At 43.3% G+C, this 17,900-nt stretch overlaps 1 long non-coding RNA gene across 1 annotated transcript in view; it reads right to left on the bottom strand.

Annotated features, from left to right (window-relative positions):
• Positions 1-4,242: 4,242 nt before the first annotated feature.
• LOC132245700 (uncharacterized) overlaps positions 4,243-17,900 on the bottom strand; it is a 40,134-nt gene continuing 26,476 nt past the window's right edge. Inside the window, exons 2-3 of the long non-coding RNA XR_009457398.1 lie at positions 17,752-17,850; positions 4,243-4,429 (exon numbers count right to left, since the gene is read on the bottom strand). This is a non-coding gene — a long non-coding RNA (uncharacterized LOC132245700). The remainder of the gene's footprint in view (positions 4,430-17,751; positions 17,851-17,900) is intronic.

Genomic DNA, 17,900 nt, shown 5'->3' with positions numbered 1-17,900 from the left:
CGCAATTTGGAAAAGGGTCTCTCAGTTCCAATTCAGCCTCTCCTCCTGACCCTTTGGCAGAATCACTTGGGCCAACAGAAAGATTGCCATATTGAGTCTGTGTACACACATTCAAATAATCTAGGAGAATTCTCCCAGGTTCGTTCCCTTTGTAAAGAATCTTACCCAAAGCCATATATACATTTGAGTGCTGAGGCCCCAAAGAGCAAAGAGCTTGCAATGCTAACACTGTGTGGTCTGGAGGGTTGCACACAGACAGACAGAGCTGTGCACACATCTCAGCATGCCCTACAGGCTCCCCTAGTCTGCTTGGTGACATACAACTGCAGTGCATAGGGCATCTCCGATAGGCTGACCCAGAGTACCCATGGTCAGCCTGGGTTTTGCTGGAGCACAATGTGGAGATAGGGAAGGGAGCATGCTCTGCTCCCTGCTGGAGCAGACTCCATCAAGTGACACACTGTCTACTGGGGAAGGAGGAGTGGGTGACAAAGAGGGTTGGAAAATGTTGAATAACTATGTTCTCTTCTGAGAGAAGCCATAGCATGTACAGCCATTCAGTCTCTCAGGTGAAACTCACCTGGGAGTGTTTTAACCCTAGTTGTTCCAAGGTTATTTTTCTCCTGGAGTGGCCATTTTGACTCTAGGGGAAAAAGCCTGAACATCTGTACGCTAATGGTTTTTCCTAAGAGAGCCGTGACTCTCCCAGGAGAAACAATATCTGTACAAGGCCTAAGTGACTGCTCATGTAGGAAGTCTGAGACCTAGCTAGGCATAGAATTCCAGGACTCAGATATCCCACTCCTGTGCTACTTGTACAACGTTATTCCATGTTACAGGAGGAAAATGATTTAAGGAAGAAAAAAAAAAAAAAAAAAAAAAGCATTTTCATATCAAGACTGCTTAGATGTTCTGATGCTTGGCAGCTAATATCTAGGATGAACAGTTTGAGAGAAGCCAGATGGAAGAGATAGGATGTTTTAGCTTTAAAACACTCACCTGGGCCATGAATGATTATATTCCATTTCATGTACTTTTATAGACCAACCAGCCCTGGATGATTTTTTTTTCTGTACATCAGAATCTCAGTTATAAAATGGTGATAAAAAGCATTTCATCTGGTAGGATAATTACATTCTAGATTGTGCGCCACTCATATGCTAATAACACAGTTCTGTATAGCCAATGTCGAAGTGTTGACAGTGGCAGGCACAACTCTGCACTGCCACTACCACCCCTGATGACTTCAGTTGTGAAATTCACTGCTCTCTTTGCACCTTAGCTGAATAATATTGATATTAAAGCAGGTAACCCTGGACTAGAATGTTACAAAAACAAGACAGTCATCTAAGAAAAAAAGATATCAGCCAAGATTAAATGAGAGAGCAGTGGGAATTTGGGAACCCAAAGGCTGGTGCAAGAACTGACCCTAAAGTGTTCAGACATAAAATGATCTTATGGTAAAACAGCTAGATAGAGGCAAATGCAGATTTAAAGCCAAGCATAGCACAGAGAACACAGACATCACAGAGGATGAAAAAAAGATCACAGCAAAAGAAAAGAATTGCTAACATGAGCTTGAACAACAAATGAAAGTCATGCTACTTGACAAGGGCAGTGAGTAGACGCTTTTTTGACTGAAACAGCTATTAGATAAAAGTGCCAAAAAGCCCCACTGAAGCACTCAATCTATACAGATGTTGGGTGAGCTGGGTCGAAGTAATGTGCTGCTTCTTCTGGTAAAAAAACAAACAAACAAAACAAACAAACAAAAAAAAAACTCTTTTTTTTTTTTTTAAATGGTCTGCAAGCAGGCACAGTTACCTATGTCTTTGGCTGGGAGCACAACAATAAGCGCACATGAGAAAGTTGATATGCACACATGCAGTACTACATTAGGGCAGTTGCAGTACATTCATTTTAGGATGTAAAACATTGAGAATGTGTGTGTCACACCTCACTGTGGTGCTCCTTTGCACAGTACAGAGATACTGTAGGCATTAGGGGTATGTGAAACCGGCCATATTTGATTTGGATTCAGCCCAAATCAGGGACAGTGATTTGATTTGTTGATTCAGATCACTGTCCCCGATTTGATTTGGCTAAATCCAAATCTTCACTGCTGATTCAGAGAATCAGCAATTCAGCCATAGACACAGCTAAAAAATTTTTCTACATACATCAGAATAGCAGGCATGGCTCATGAACTCTGCAATACTGGAGCATCCCACAGGAGTATATGTGTATATGACTGTATACAGGTAGGGGGGCGTGCTCGGCAGCAAAGCTGGAAGTGGACCAGAAATACTGCCGGTCTACTTCTGGGTCTGCCAGGGAGCACTTGGGGGGGCTCCCCCATGCCCCCCCAGTTTGGCAATTGGCTTTAGTGGGACCCCAGGTGCCCCCCCCCAGAGCCAGAAGGCACCAGTCACTGAGCTGGGGGGGCAGGGGGGCAGCACACTCCCCGGTAGACCCAGAAGTGCTTCTGGTCCACTTCTGGGTCTGCTGCCGAGTGTGCTGGGGAACCTCCTATACTCCTGTGGGACGCTTCACCCACCCCAGCATTGCAGCGTTGATGAGCTGCCTGGTACCTTGAGGTATGTAGAAAAAACATTTAAAGCTGTGTCTATGTCTGAATCACCAAGTCTTTCCAAATTGATTCAGAGGGTTCCCATTCGATTTGGAGAGATCAAAGGGTCTCCTGATTCAATTCAGATATGGAGATTTGGCCACTGAATTGGGCCAAGTCTCTGCTGAACCGCATCAGGAACCAAAGCTTTGCACAGCCTTAGTAGACATACCTATATTTTCTCTTCACCTTAGCTCCCCATCAGTAAAATGATGGTCTTGGGTCCCTGCTTGGCTGGAGCAGTAGAGTCCAGTCCAAATGACACACAGTATCCCTGAGAGGGAGGGGAGAGAGGGCCAGAAGCAAAGCTCCTGGGTAGGCTGGAGGACTGTGCTATAGCGTCTCTCAGAAGGGGAAGTGTACAGACATTCACTCTCCCAGAAGAAACTCTTGGGAATTATTTAACCCTGGCTAGTCATAGGTTATTTTTCTCCCAGAGTGGTCATTTTTGCTCTGGGAGAAGAATCCTGAACATTTATATACTTCAGAATATATTTTGTGTGTAGCAAAAACACAGTACAATGCTAAAATCATATGATAGATTAAAATTTACATGCAGCAGTTTCCCCAGGATACTTGTTATGAAACTTTTAAATTAGTTTTCCTTCACAATTTTCACCATGTTTCTGTTCCTAATATATTTCATTTCTTATTGAGAAACAGGGGAGCCCTCCTGTGGCTAATCTGACACCTCTGGTGTCCCACATATATTATTTAAGTTTGTGGTAAAGGGGGAATAAAATCACTTCAAAGTTCTCTTTCACTTTCATTTTGGGTAATTTCATGCACCTGAAGTTTATTTTCTCAAAAAAAAGCACACAAAATGTTTATTTTCAACTTTGAAAATTAATAAAAAAACCTTTTAGAAAAAGAAGATCTCCCCATATAACAGGGATATAAGCTATAGAAGAGCCCTTACTGCTGGGTCTGTCTTCTGACTTGTAAAGCAAGAGAATGGGTGTGTTAACCAGCCTACAGGGGATAGTTTTCATGCTATCTTTTAGCCTTTTCAGATTTCTTCCCCCTAGGCAACCTATTGATAATTCATGCACCTGGAAGCAGAGTACAGGCTACTAGTCCACATGGCTAGTCATCCACTGCCAGAATTTAAGCCACCAAAGGAGAAAAGTAGTAAAACAAATAGCAGCACATGCACCAGCTTTGTATTAACTGTTCACCCTAAAGCCCACTGAAGTCTTTGCAACTGTTTGTAGGTTTCTCATTTATGTTGTAAAGTTAACACCTTCAAATCGTCCGGTTCTTATTTTAACTGCAAATGAACCAACCTTATGCTCAAGAGGCTCCATCTATAGCCATGACAACCCCCGAGGTCAGATATAGCAGAGCAGCCATTTTATCATTCACAATACTTTTGCACCAAAAAACCCAGGAGTTGCCCTCTCAGGGTAAGAAAGTTTATAGCCCCATCCCCAAATCTGAAGAGCCTTCATGAGTAGGCTTGAACCTCTTCCTAATCTGGGACTCTCAGATTCTTAGCCCTTTCACCTCTGGGATCGTCACTTCCCCATCTGCATGGGGAGATAACGCCAAACCCACTTCCCCACTTCTAGCCCAGAGGCCCTGTGCTAAAACAACAGATTCCCTTCTTACCTTTCCCATTTCCAAGGTCTGCTTCCTGTCTTCTCTGCTCAGCAATTGTTCTCCCAATATTGCTTTGTCCACAACTTCTTTCTGAAACCATACCTAAGCAGGCTGCTTAGGCAGCTGTCTTTCATAGAAGCTGCTTCCAATAGGCCACTTGGTCACAGCTGAAGGAGGTAATTCAGCTCCTCATGAACCCTTTGGGTAAAATGGATCAATAAATAATTCCAAGCTCTGAAAAGTGAATCCCCATACTTTGTCTTATTTACCTTGACTCTTTAAATGGAGAATCTTTTTGCAACTATTACCCATTCAATTCAGAAAAAGCATTTACCTCAAGTAGATGTCAGTGGGATTTAAGTACAACATGAATACTTCATTAACTGCATCTCACATTTCTATCACAATAGTCAGTATTAAACTGCTCTTCAGGAATGAGGTCTAGTTCTAATGTTCCTTTGATTAGCATTCCTAACTGCCTTGCTATCAAATGTTTAACTCACTGAAAATGAGTGTCTTGCTTGTTAAATTATTGCTTGTCTGACTTTTTTCTATGCACATTATTTTGAAATGGGAACTTGAATCTAGTTGGAAACATTGTCACACACTGATATATTTCCACTTTGAGCCTGGCAGGGGGTGTCTTTATGTGGGTGGAGTTCTGGGGTGAAAGTATGTTTCCTGTTTGCAGAATCAGGGCCCTTTTCAGCTGATATAAACAACCTCCAATTCCCACTGATGTGTAGTTACTTGCATAAGTAGCCCTAGTAGAAGTCGGGGGCAGTTAATTAAGAAGTTTGCAATCTGATCTTTGATATAATTAGATTTGCTATGTTCAAAACACAATAATAATGGTGACAGGAAGTGACCAGACAGAAATTTTCCTGCTTTATTGTTTTAAGATGCTTTTGAGTTTATTTTATTTTTTTGTCTGTAGCTATCTTGCCTCCCTTCATGGTGAATCACTTCCTATTGGAATAGATTCATAGATTCATAGATGTTAGGGTCGGAAGGGACCTCAATAGATCATCGAGTCCGACCCCTTGCATAAGCAGGAAAGAGTGCTGGGTCTAGATGACCCCAGGTAGATACTCATCTAACCTCCTCTTGAAGACCCCCAGGGTAGGGGAGAGCACCACCTCCCTTGGGAGCCCGTTCCAGACCTTGGCCACTCGAACTGTGAAGAAGTTCTTCCTAATGTCCAATCTAAATCTGCTCTCTGCTAGCTTGTGGCCATTGTTTCTTGTAACCCCTGGGGGCACCTTGGTGAATAAATACTCACCAATTCCCTTCTGTGCCCTCGTGATGAACTTAAAGGCAGCCACAAGGTCGCCTCTCAACCTTCTCTTGCGGAGGCTGAAAAGGTCCAGTTTCTCTAGTCTCTCCTCATAGGGCTTGGTCTGCAGGCCCTTGACCATACGAGTTGCCCTTCTCTGGACCCTCTCCAGGTTATCCGCATCCTTCTTGAAGTGTGGCATCCAGAATTGCACGCAGTACTCCAACTGCGGTCTGACCAGCGCCCTATAGAGGGGAAGTATCACCTCCCTGGACCTATTCATCATGCATCTGCTGATGCACGATAAAGTGCCATTGGCTTTTCTGATGGCTTCGTCACACTGCCGGCTCATGTTCATCTTGGAGTCCACTAGGACTCCAAGATCCCTTTCCACCTCTGTGCCACCCAGCAGGTCATTCCCTAGGCTGTAGGTGTGCTGGACATTTTTCCTCCCTAGGTGCAGCACTTTGCATTTCTCCTTGTTGAACTGCATCCTGTTGTTTTCTGCCCACTTGTCCAACCTATCCAGGTCTGCCTGCAGCTATTCCCTGCCCTCCGGCGTGTCCACTTCTCCCCATAGCTTTGTGTCATCTGCAAACTTGGACAGAGTACATTTCACTCCCTCATCCAAGTCACTGATGAAGACATTAAAGAGTATCGGTCCAAGGACCGAGCCCTGCGGGACCCCACTGCCCACACCCTTCCAGGTCGAGACCGACCCATCCACCACGACTCTTTGGGTGTGACCCTCTAGCCAATTCGCCACCCACCGGACTGTGTAGTCATCCACATCACAGCCTCTTAACTTGTTCACCAGTATGGGGTGGGATACCGTATCGAAGGCCTTCCTGAAGTCTAAGTATATGACATCCACCCCTTCTCCTGTGTCCAGGCATTTTGTAACCTGGTCATAGAAAGAGACTAGATTGGTCAGGCACGATCTGCTCGCCACAAACCCATGCTGGTTTCCCCTCAGCATAATTTGCCCTGCCGGGCTCTCACAAATGTGAGACTTGATAATTTTTTCAAAGACTTTGCCAAGGATGGAGGTGAGACTGACTGGCCTATAGTTGCCCGGGTCCTCTTTCCTCCCCTTTTTGAAAATGGGGACCACGTTAGCCCTTTTCCAGTCCTCCGGGACTTGGCCCATGTGCCACGAGCGTTCGAATATTCCCGCCAGTGGCTCTGCAATGACGTCGGCCAGTGCCTTCAGCACCCTCGGATGGAGCTCATCCGGGCCTGCCGACTTAAAGGCATCCAGTTCTTCCAAGTGACTCTGCACCACCTCAGGATCTACGTATGGAAGTCTGGCGCCTTGCTGCTGCCTCTCTACAACCCCAGTGAGAGACTTGTCGTGCCCCTCACTTAGGAACACTGAGGCAAAGAACTTGTTGAGGAGTTCAGCCTTGTCCCCCCTGTCTGTCACCAATTGTTTCTGCCCATTTAGCAGGGGTCCTATTCCTCCCTGGGCCTTCCTTTTACTCCCAATATATCTAAAAAATAATTTCTTGTTGTCTTTTACTTGGGTTGCCATCCTCAGCTCCCTGGTAGCTTTGGCCCACCTAACTGCCTCCCTACAAGCACGAGCAGAGGAGGTATATTCATCTTTAGTGATCTCACCCTGTTTCCACTTTTTATGTGCTCCCCTTTTGGCCCTTAGGCTGCCCTAGATTTCTCTGGTCAGCCATGGAAGCCTCCTGGCCCCTTTCCCTTTTTTGCCTCGCTCGGGGATCGTCTTGCTTTGTGCCCGAAGGATCGTTTCCTTAAGGCACAGCCACCCTTCTTGGGCTCCCGTCCCTTCAAAACTCCTACTCTGCAGTTTGTCCTTGACTAATCACCTGCGTGCATTGAGATCAGCTTTCCTAAAGTCTAGCACTTTCACCCTACTAGTTACCTTACCCACTCGACGTCTTATGTTGAATTCTATTATTAGGTGATCACTGTCTCCCAAATGGCTACCGATCTGGAGGTCCCCTATCATGTCATCCCCTGTTGCCAATACCAGATCCAGTATGGCATTCCCCCTAGTGGGACCATGTACCTCCTGTGTCAGGTGGAGGTCCTGTACACAGGTTAGAAACCTGCGTGAGCGATGGGACCTTGCTGTCTGCGTCTCCCAGCAGATGTCTGGGTAGTTTAGGTCCCCCATGATTACCGCCTCTTTAGCTTTTATGGTCTCTGAGAGTTGCCTCAGGAGCCCTGCATCTATTTCTTCCCCTTGGTGTGGGGGTCTGTAGCAGACCCCTACCACCAAATCCCTTTCTCCTTGCCCCCCATGTAGCCTAAACCACAATCCTTCTACTTCCTCAACCTTGGATTCTGTCTTGATGAGGGTTGATGTATATTGCTCACTGACATAAAGTGCAACCCCCCCCCCTTTCTTCCCCGACCTGCCCTTTCTGTACAATCTATAGCCCTCAATATGTACCGAAAAGGAAAATGCTTTTCCATTTTCCTTTTAGATATTTTATTTATATACAGGGGATCTTCTTTTTTTAATAGGGGATAGTAAATACTACCGAAAGAAATGCTAGTCCAACCCATTACATTTGCAAGTGATACATCCTTATTGCGTTTAAAATGGGTGAATGTCTTTTTTAGCATAATACAAATAGGCATTCAAATATTTTCAATGTCTGCATGTAAGTAGCTTATTTTGTTAAGGCCTATTTCTCCAGACCTTTCCCCTCATGTTTTTGGGGAAGTAATACAACCACAACACCCTTTTTTATTGATGCTGGTCCCTTCCCTATTGTTCTTTTTTACTTGTATGATCAAGAACATTTGGAGAAAGAAGAAATCATTCCAAACTTGCAAGTGATGCTGGGTAGCTGACTTGAAGTTGGATCAAATCCCCACAGGCATTTTTCCTGTTTGCAGTGGGAGTTGGGTTGGATTCATTTAGCCTAGCCTAGCAAGAAGCCTTGCTTCTGTCCTGTTGACCAATTTTTAACTCATACACTATTAAACTTGTGACTCAGAGGAGAGAGAAAATGCTGGAAGATGGATTTTAATTTTTTTTTTCACAGTTGACCTAATTATTCTCCTATTCATTTTAACATGGAAAGTGGAGGACTTTAGAAAATACAACTCTAAGTATGTCAGGAATTCAGTGGGAATCTGTTACCAGTTTGCAGCTATAATCTACTGGTCAACATGTATCTAACCAGTGGGTTACACAGGATTTGATCCTGACTAGACCTGTGGAACTTGAAGTAACTGATCTGAAGCCTCTAGGAGTATATGAATCAATTCTGAAAAAAAAGTGAACCCCAACCACTAAACTTCAGGTCAAGCAGAGGCATATCCAGGGAGAAGGAGAGGGGTGCACCCTCCCCGCCCTTTTCAGGAGAAGCAGCAGCATTTCTATTCAGGAAGTGCTGATGGAGTCAATTGATTCCATGGCTCATTATAAATGTACCTGATTACTGCTAATCTCCTCACTCCACAGGTGTTAACAACCCTCTCTCCTTTTTAATGCTCTTGATATTCCATTCTTCAAGGTATCCTTTCTTCTGCAATTTTGCTATCTGTTAGACATTCCTGGTCATCTCTCTCATTTATATTACAGACTATTTTTAATTCTAGCTAAAGACCTTAACTTTGGTGTGGTAATACTAAACCCAGGTGAATGTTAGTATGGGTATGGACATGATTGACAGCAAAGCATTGAATGCGCTGTCAAGATGCTGAAGATGGCTAGGTTTTGTTTTTTAAATATGAATACAATATGCACATTTAACTATAATGACTAAAGAGTAATAAAACAATATCTTTTAACTATTTTGGCCTAGTTTGCTGTGCTTTCAAAATTAATTTATAACCTAGTAAATTAGTCCAATAAAGTTGCATTTAGTTTTGCTTTGATCTTAAACTAAATATTATAGCACTGAGCCCCTAGAATATTCATATATCTTGTAGCTTCTCTTTAACTGTAGAAAAATGTATTGTGTTATATGATGTTGCACCGCACCACCTGTTTCCCCCTTTTCAAAATCCTAGATCTACCCATGAACTAAGTTCCTTTCCTTTTCTATTTATACTTATTCAATTTCTATGTGGAATCATAAGCAGAAGTGTTTTGGTATTTCTAATCCAGCAGGGAGCACTCATTCCAGGATGGAGGTCTAAAGAAACCACTTGCAAGATTTCCAGCCTGGCTTTACAGATAGAAATAAGTATTAAAGTTCCTGAATAAAAACAAACTGAGACTTCTTGAGGCTATCTGCTTGTTACTCCTTTTGTCCTAAGAATTAGCCAACTCCTGGGGTATTGTGTTGGTTCTGTTAGGAGGAAAAATTGGTGACAGAGGGCACATCTATACATGCATTGATTTGGGATCAGTTTACTAGTGAGTAGACTACTCTACTTGTGAGTAAACTACTCTCTGGGCCTCAACATGGCTGTCCCTGTGCTGCTGGGTCTGGGCATCTGCCTGTAGTGCCCAGTGCAGGGGCACAGCATGGAACTGGCAGCTGCATGGGAAGGCAATGACCCACAGCACCTGCAAGCTCTGGGCGGGTTGCTAGGGGTGGGCTGCAGGCAGTTGGAGCTGGCCCCTGTGTCTAGGAACTGCCTGCAGCTGGGTCTGCAGCACCCTGCAGGCCTAGACAGCATGAGCCTGGGAGCCACATAGCACTGCAGTTCCAGGCAGCGGCGCCAGGGTGCAGGCAAGCTGGCACAGCTGGCCTGCAGCCTGAACTGGGGGAAACAGTGGCTTGGTGTGGCCTTGGCTCCCTGCATGTGCCCCAGGGCTCCAAGTGCCTGCAGGCTTTTAAGGGCCTGAGGCTGGGGCTGCCAGAGAGCCAATTCAGCCCCGGGGTAGGAGAAGCTCCCAACCCTGAAGCCCTGGGGCTAGCCTCAGGCTGGCCCCCTAGTAATGGGGCTGACCGGGAGCAAATTTGGTTCCAGTTAGTGTATACATGTGTGTTACTGTGCAGTAACTACTCATGAGTAAATTTGCTACTTGCATTTGTAGGTAGCAAATTTACTCGTGAATAGTGATTTTTACTGTGCAGTAAGTGTGTGCACGTGTAGATATATACATTTACTGCACAGTAAACTATGCTGCTGTACAGTAAAGCACCTCATGTAGATGTGTCCAGGGTCATGTATTTCTTTAATTCAGTCACATGTATTAATAAATGGAAAGTCTTACACTGAATATGGGAATCAAGGAGGAGGAAAGAGTCACAAGCAATTTTTCAGTGCTTTCCACCTTCTTTCCTCAGGGTCATGCTACAAGTATGGCTCTCACTTTGCTGTGGCTTACTTGCTGCCTTTTGTCTACTTAGGTATCTGTTAGGGTGGCCATCATAGAGGACATTCTTGTTTTATGCTACTCTATCCTTTGTCCTCTATTGATATGAAACCCAACACCTTTGTGTCCTCTATTTTTCTCTTCAAAAATTCAAGAAAAATAGGGGACATAAAGGCGTCAGGTTTTGTATCAAGAAAGGACAGAGGACAACCTGACTGTCCTCTATGATGGTCACCCTAGTTCCTGTACATGAGTACAAAGGCTGCTCCAATGCACTGTAATTATAGCGCATGGGAGCAGACTTGAATCGAGTCTGCTGGACTGTGGAAATTACTGCACTCCAGCCAGCCTCTAAGCCTCATGTTTCAACATCCCTTCATTTCAAAATGGTGGTGAGGATGCTCATACATGAGATACTGGTACATAAGATGCTGTGGCACTTTAAACAAAGCAGCTTTCAGAGCCACTTTAATTAAAGTGCCCACTTCCCCCCCCGAGCACATGTAGAAGTGTCCTTTATGTCTGGAGTAGCCAACCCGTAGCACGTGTGCCACAAGTGGTATAGACTGCTGCTGTGTTTGGCACGTGGCAAATCAGGCATGGGGTAAGGAGCAGAGCGGCAGATCAGGCAGGGGAAGGGAATTGGAGTGTCACTCAGGAAAGGGCTGGGGCTTAAATTGTGGCACACTGAAACTTGTGGCATGCTTGCCAACAAAGTTCCTCACCATTACCTTATGCAATGTTCCTGCTGCTTCTCTTACAAAGAGCTGCAATTCAGTTAGTCACCGGTTCCTTATTAGGATCCTGGTAAACCCCTTGGACTACCTGCTCCAGCCCTTCCTAAGGTTTACATGCAGTTAGTCCCTTAGAAATAGTTTTCCCTTGCTTTAGGTATCACTAAACAAAGAGGCATTTAATTTTGCCCTCATTTAGCTTGAATAGGCAGTGGTTGTCATATCCAGCAGCTTCAGTTAGGTGGCAGGATTGCCCAACCCCTTGTATTCTTTTACCCTTAGTAAAAGGACTGTGTCATAGAATTCCTTTGTTGGATAAATCAGGACAATTTCTTCTGTAAATTGGGCATTATCCAACACATGCAACTGAGCATGGTTGATCCAGGAAATGAAAGCTTTAATACTTTTAATGAGAAAAATCTGGACTTGTAAATTTGGTGGATGAAGAGACCAGCTGTTATACTAGCTATGCTGGAGGGTTATTTTACTTTGAACCCTATGATCTTGAACCAATGATCTTGTTGAAATTTTAGTAGCCGTTTCAAAATGAAGCTCTAGAAAGAGTTTTGTCCCTGACTGATCCTGCCAAATGCTTATACATGCAAGTAGATTTCCTCTCGTAAGTAATTCTATTGGCTGCAACAAGGCATCTTGTGTAAATAAAATTACTCCCTCAAGTGCATACTTGCAGGTTGTGACCCCGTGATTTGTACAGAGAGAGATTTCAATGACAAATGTTTTATAAATTCAACTTTTATAACAAACAAATTTTTTTGCCTACGTTTTCATGATTTAAAATTCTGAAAAACTGTTCTTATGACAAAGACAAATGAAGGGGAGCTATTTTAAACAGCAGTGCAGAACTCCAGATTCCCTACTCATATAATGACTAATCTAATCGAGCAAAAAGCTACATTCATTTAATTTTAGAATGTGCATCACAGAAGAAACAGAAAAAAAGTAAAGGGAAAGAGAAAGATTGGCTTAAAACAGTGATTTTCAACATCTTTAGTTTCAAGGCACCTCTTGGCAAATGTCATATCTCAATTATCACTCATTTTTTGACTACAGAAACACAACAGAGCAATTCTTTTGTTGCAAAGAACTGGGAAAAACCTCAGTAGGTCTGCATGTTTTTAACACTATGAATTCCTATTTGAAATCTCTGGGCTTATCTTGTGAATCATTTTTGCACACCTAACTACTAACATTGCATGGCACCCTGCAGCATCTTTGAAAGAATTTCAAGGGACCCAAATTTTTGGAGTCAAAGTACCTAGTGCCACTAAAGTCAATCAATGACAGCTTTGCCATTAACTTTAATGGGCCAGGTATTTTTTCCCAGCCATGACATTTTAAATACAGAGACTAATTAGATCCCATATGAGTGGACTCAGCTTTTCTTGGAAGCCAATCCTTAGAGAATGTTTAGCATTTTCCCTACCTGGATAGCCACCTTTCCCAAAAAGTAAGGAGATGCCAATATTCAACATCAAATAAAATAAATAATATAAAAAATAATTATTTATAAATAATAAATCGAATAAAATCTGCCAGTGCTGCCTTTTGATGTTTCTGAAATCATGTCTTTGATGGTCATGACATTAGGAACCAAACCAATCTTCTCATCTACAAAGCTATCATTGTCCCTACTCTGTTGCATGGGTGTGAAACTTGGATAACATATCAGAGACTCCTGTAAGCTTTGGAAAGTTACCATCACTGATTTCTATGGAAAATCCTCCAGTTCAATTGGAAGGACAGAAGAACTAATGCCAGCATTCTGGCTTAAGTAACCAGCACCAGCATTGAACCCATCTTTTCACAGCACCAGCTTTGTTGGACAGGACATGTCATAAGGATGCCTATCAGCTCCCAAAACAAGTCCTATACTCCCAACTCACTGAAGTCACCACTCTAGAGGTAGGGAAAAGAAGAGATTCAGGGATACCTTGACGACCAATCTAAAGAATGCAATATTAACATTAATACCTTGGAGACTCAAGCACTGAATCATCCTCAATAATGCTGTGATACACTACCAGACATTGATCATTTCAAGCAAATTCACTTTGCTATGGAGGCAGATAGATGATAGCAACAAAGAGAAAGAGCTGTGACTTGGCATCACCAGGATCTACACCTTCCTCCTGGAGCTATTTGCCACATCTGTCTTTGAATGTGCAGGTCTTGAATTGGCCTCCACAGTCACCTAAAGACTCAACAATGACTTCCCTGTTTACTGGAAGACTGTCACCCTCATACTGAGGGACTGCCGATGACCGAAGAATTGAACACTGGATAGTCAGCTGTAAGGATTGTCTTCTGATGAGATCTCAAAAGTTCAGGAAGGACCTGTACGTTCTGTTCAGACAGTAAGTAGCTTATAGTGATTTTCCTTTTCTTGTGACCCATCAAGATCCTTCTTCCTTCACTGTTTATACAATCTGTTGTTTTTATTGTTGCCCTTCATCCCAAAATGGATTGTTTTCACTGACATGGAATGTTGGGCTTGGAAGACAGCACTACATATAGAGTGATCATTTAAATATTCCCTGTCTTAAGCCTCTTTGTCCTGGTTATTATTTCTGTCTGTTACATAAGCCATGAGTTTTAGGGTAGTATTCTTTAAGCCACAAGGTGGGATTTTTGATAGCTCTTAAATTTTGATAAATAGTAAGATTTCCACCATGATTCCAATGGTAGCAAAATTAAGGCAAGGATGAGCACTTTTGAAAATCCAGATAGTGGTTTTGTCCTCTCCTTCATGCTCTGTGCAACTGAACATATGTGGACCTGGGCAGGATAAAGATTTTTTTTTTTTAAATAGTTAAAAATTTCAATTAAATGGCTTTAAACTATTCTTACTATAACTAAAAGAGGTATGACTTCTCACTCCTCTCTGTGAAAGGAAATGTTGTAGTGGAATGTCCCTGACATTAGAGGCCAGAAAGCCCCATCATTTCCCCAAGAGGATTGATGTAGATACAGAATAAAGGAGGTGATAGGTGGGTCTACAAATTGTATAACTACTCAGATCAGAGCTTTTGTTTGACTTGAGCACAGCACTTTAGCTGAAGGGGAATGTGGCTAGAAGAGAAAAGCAAATTTCATGTGGGTCTGTCTATAAAGAAAAATTCTTAAAAGTTTTGCTATCTGTTCAGAAATATACCATGAAAGTAGTTTGCTCTATCTCTTCTTTAATATGATGCTTCCATTTTTTGCTTTGACATAGCCATGAGTTTTCTCAGACTGAAGAATGAAATTTATATATACATACTATTTTCCTTTCCTAGTTTACAATATGATGTTAAAGGAAGAATACCTTATGAACTTTATGAATGGTGCAGGATAAGGCCAATTCCTAAGGCTGCTTGAAAACAGTTTGCTGTGCATCTTTAAAGGAATTCATCCACACACTCTTTAAAAAAGTAAGTTGAACTATGATGTTTTGGCTCATTAAGTTATCATTTCAGTCATTCAGATCTTCAAAGCTGGGAACACACTAACCATTCAAAAGCCAAATTAAACAACTCAGGCTACATTCCATGCTCCCTAACCAGAGCTTTCATCCATCCATTTGCGACTACAGCAAGAAGCCAGTTTGATCTTAATTGTCTCTTGTTTAACTTGGCCATTCAAACAGGATATGAACTCATGTCTTTTAACATAATGCAGCTATTTTAATCACTAGTTTACACAGCCCTGGGACTTTGCAGGTGTTAAATTAGCCACTGGAGGAAGTCCATGGATATAAAAACATTTTGAAAATGACAAATAGAAGTGGACTTATGATTTTTTAAAGCATTACAGAATTCAAAGAAAAATGTGGGTTTTTACCTCCAAAGTTCACATCAAACCATACATGAATGCAGCAACTTGTGGGTTTTTTTACTTGATTTGTGCTTATTTGGCTTGAATTGGTTTAGTGACACTGAAATGCTTTTAAATGGCAAGCACATAGCAACTGAGAGCCTCAACTGGTGTAAAATCAGCACAGCCAGCTTCAAGTTAGTGCATATATCCAGAACTATGCCAGCTGAAGGCCCTGTGAGCTCTAATCAACTGCAGACCTTTGACTTCTATAGTAGCAAGCCTAGACCTTTAAGGTTTACTGGGGTAAAGTATTCTCAATGTGCACATCTACACATGCACTTTAATGCGCAGTAAACTATTTTACTGTGCATTAAAGTGTCATGTAAAAAACCATGATATTATGCTAATGCACAATAAAATAGTCTACTGTGCACTAGGGCTGTGCAAAACTTTGGCAGCCATTTCATTTTGGAGGTGTTTTGGCCCATTTTGGCCCCAAAACACTGAATCTGAAATGAAATGGAAGGCTCCAAAATATCTCCAAAACAAAAAGGAACCATGCAAAACGTTCCAGAAAATGTCAGAGTTTCGGAGCCAGGCTTGCAGGGAAACAGAAACTAAGAAGAGGGAGGGGGAAGGACTTGGAGCGGGGAGGACTGCTCTGATACTGACATCTGTAGCTGGCCAGTATCTGTGATCTGTCCCTGAGGTCCCTTCCAATCCCAGTGCTCTTGAGGAGGGACATCAGCCTGCTGTCATGCCACACGCATGTTGATCCCATGCCCCCTGGGAGGAGTCTGGCACAGCCCCGCAGCCCTCTTGAGGGGCACAGGCCCCCAGATTTGTGTGCAGGATGACAGCATGCTGCTGCTGCTGGTTGAGGCCAGCGGCAGCACCAATCTTCCCAGAGCTTGGTGTGGGCTGCACTAAGCACCAGTTCCAGCCAGCAGTGGCAGCCTGCTGTCATCCCGCACGCAGATCCAGGGGCCTGCGCCCCCCCAGGATGAGTCTGGTACAGCTCTGCAGCCTTCCTGGGGGGCGTGGGCTCCCAGATCTGCACACGGGATGACAGCATGCTGCTGCTGCCGGCAAGTGATACAAGTTTTGCTTTGAACAGTTTGAGGTACAGTTTCCCAGAAAACCCTGCACCTATCTCATTGGCTTTGGTAGTCTTCATGAGCTCAGAAGGGACTACCATCTCAGCAATTTTAATCTGAATCAGGCAACTAATTACAAAGTTATAGGCATTTTAGTGATTCTCCATTATAGCCTATGACCGAATCACCGAAACAGCATCGAAACTCTGAAACACATTTGGCCGTATCGAAACAGAACAGTGATCTGAAACACTGAAATGAATCATTGTCCTTCTGAAATGGCCAAATCTGAAACCAAACAGAAACTAACCATTTCGCACAGCCCTACTGTGCATTAAGCATCACTAAAAAAGCATGCAAATGTACTACTACACATTGGTGCAGCCTAGCGTGCATTAATTTAGTACCTCACATTGGAGTTACTAAATTTAATGCGCATTAGAAAACGTGCATTATTGCACATGTAGATGTGCCCAATGAGTGTTTGGCACTTGACATATTGGCCTGATAAGGAGCAGCTCATGGTAAACTTGGAATAACTTAGGTTAAAGTGCACTTGTATTCCTTATGATCTGATTTTTATTCCTGCAAATTCCCAGGGCTAGTAGCATAACTTGGGTTGGGTGAGCAGGATGCCAGCTTAGTTGGGGTGCCAGAATCACCCCCTGATAGGAGAAGCAGCTCCATGGCGTTGCTCTTGCAACAGAAGCAAGGTGCAGGGACACTACACTGCTCTTGTAGAAGCAACAGCTGGGGCAGGCAGATCATGTTGCAGCAATAGCAGCAGCTGCAGACTGCTTTTGATTCTCCAGTGCAGGTTAGACTCCTGTGCCTTCTCAACCCCCATTCTTGGAACCCATTCCACTTGGGCACTCAGCAGCACCTTCCTCTCCCACTTCCTGGCTTTCCTGCAGGGTTTGCCCAGGGTGCAAATTCTACTCATTACATCCAGGACTGTGTAAACCTGTGATTAAATAAGTGTTCTGAATATTACAGGTAAATGTAATCAACTCGACCATATACAATTGGGTTCAAAAAGAGCAAATCACTAAAGAGTAAAGAAGCAATGTGGTCTGGTACAGAATGCATTAGTTCCTTCACTTACTCCTCATTTTGGACAAGTACCCACAGGAAAGACTGATGGTCATTCAGAAGGTGAAGAATACCTGGGGTAATGAGTTAACCTTAGCAGGACAGACTTGCATTTACAGCTGCACTCCCACTTAGACAGAATGGGAAATGGAAATGGGCTTTTAACTTGCCTATGCAGGAACTGCAGGGGGCCTCTTCCACAACTAGCATAAGATAGAACAGCTCTCAGAAGTGCCTTTGCTTACCTGGCCCCTGCAGTTTTGAAAGCACGCAGAATTTATGAGATGTAACATTCATGTGCTGTACAGTCCTTTCACATCCATGTAGCTGGAACACAAGAGGTCCTAGGACAACAACAAATTGGTTTGAGAACATGTTCTTATAGCAACTTGAT

The sequence above is a fragment of the Alligator mississippiensis genome, chromosome 1 (assembly GCF_030867095.1).
Source record: "Alligator mississippiensis isolate rAllMis1 chromosome 1, rAllMis1, whole genome shotgun sequence".
NCBI lineage: Eukaryota > Metazoa > Chordata > Crocodylia > Alligatoridae > Alligator > Alligator mississippiensis.
This window is presented reverse-complemented; position numbering and strand designations above follow the sequence as displayed.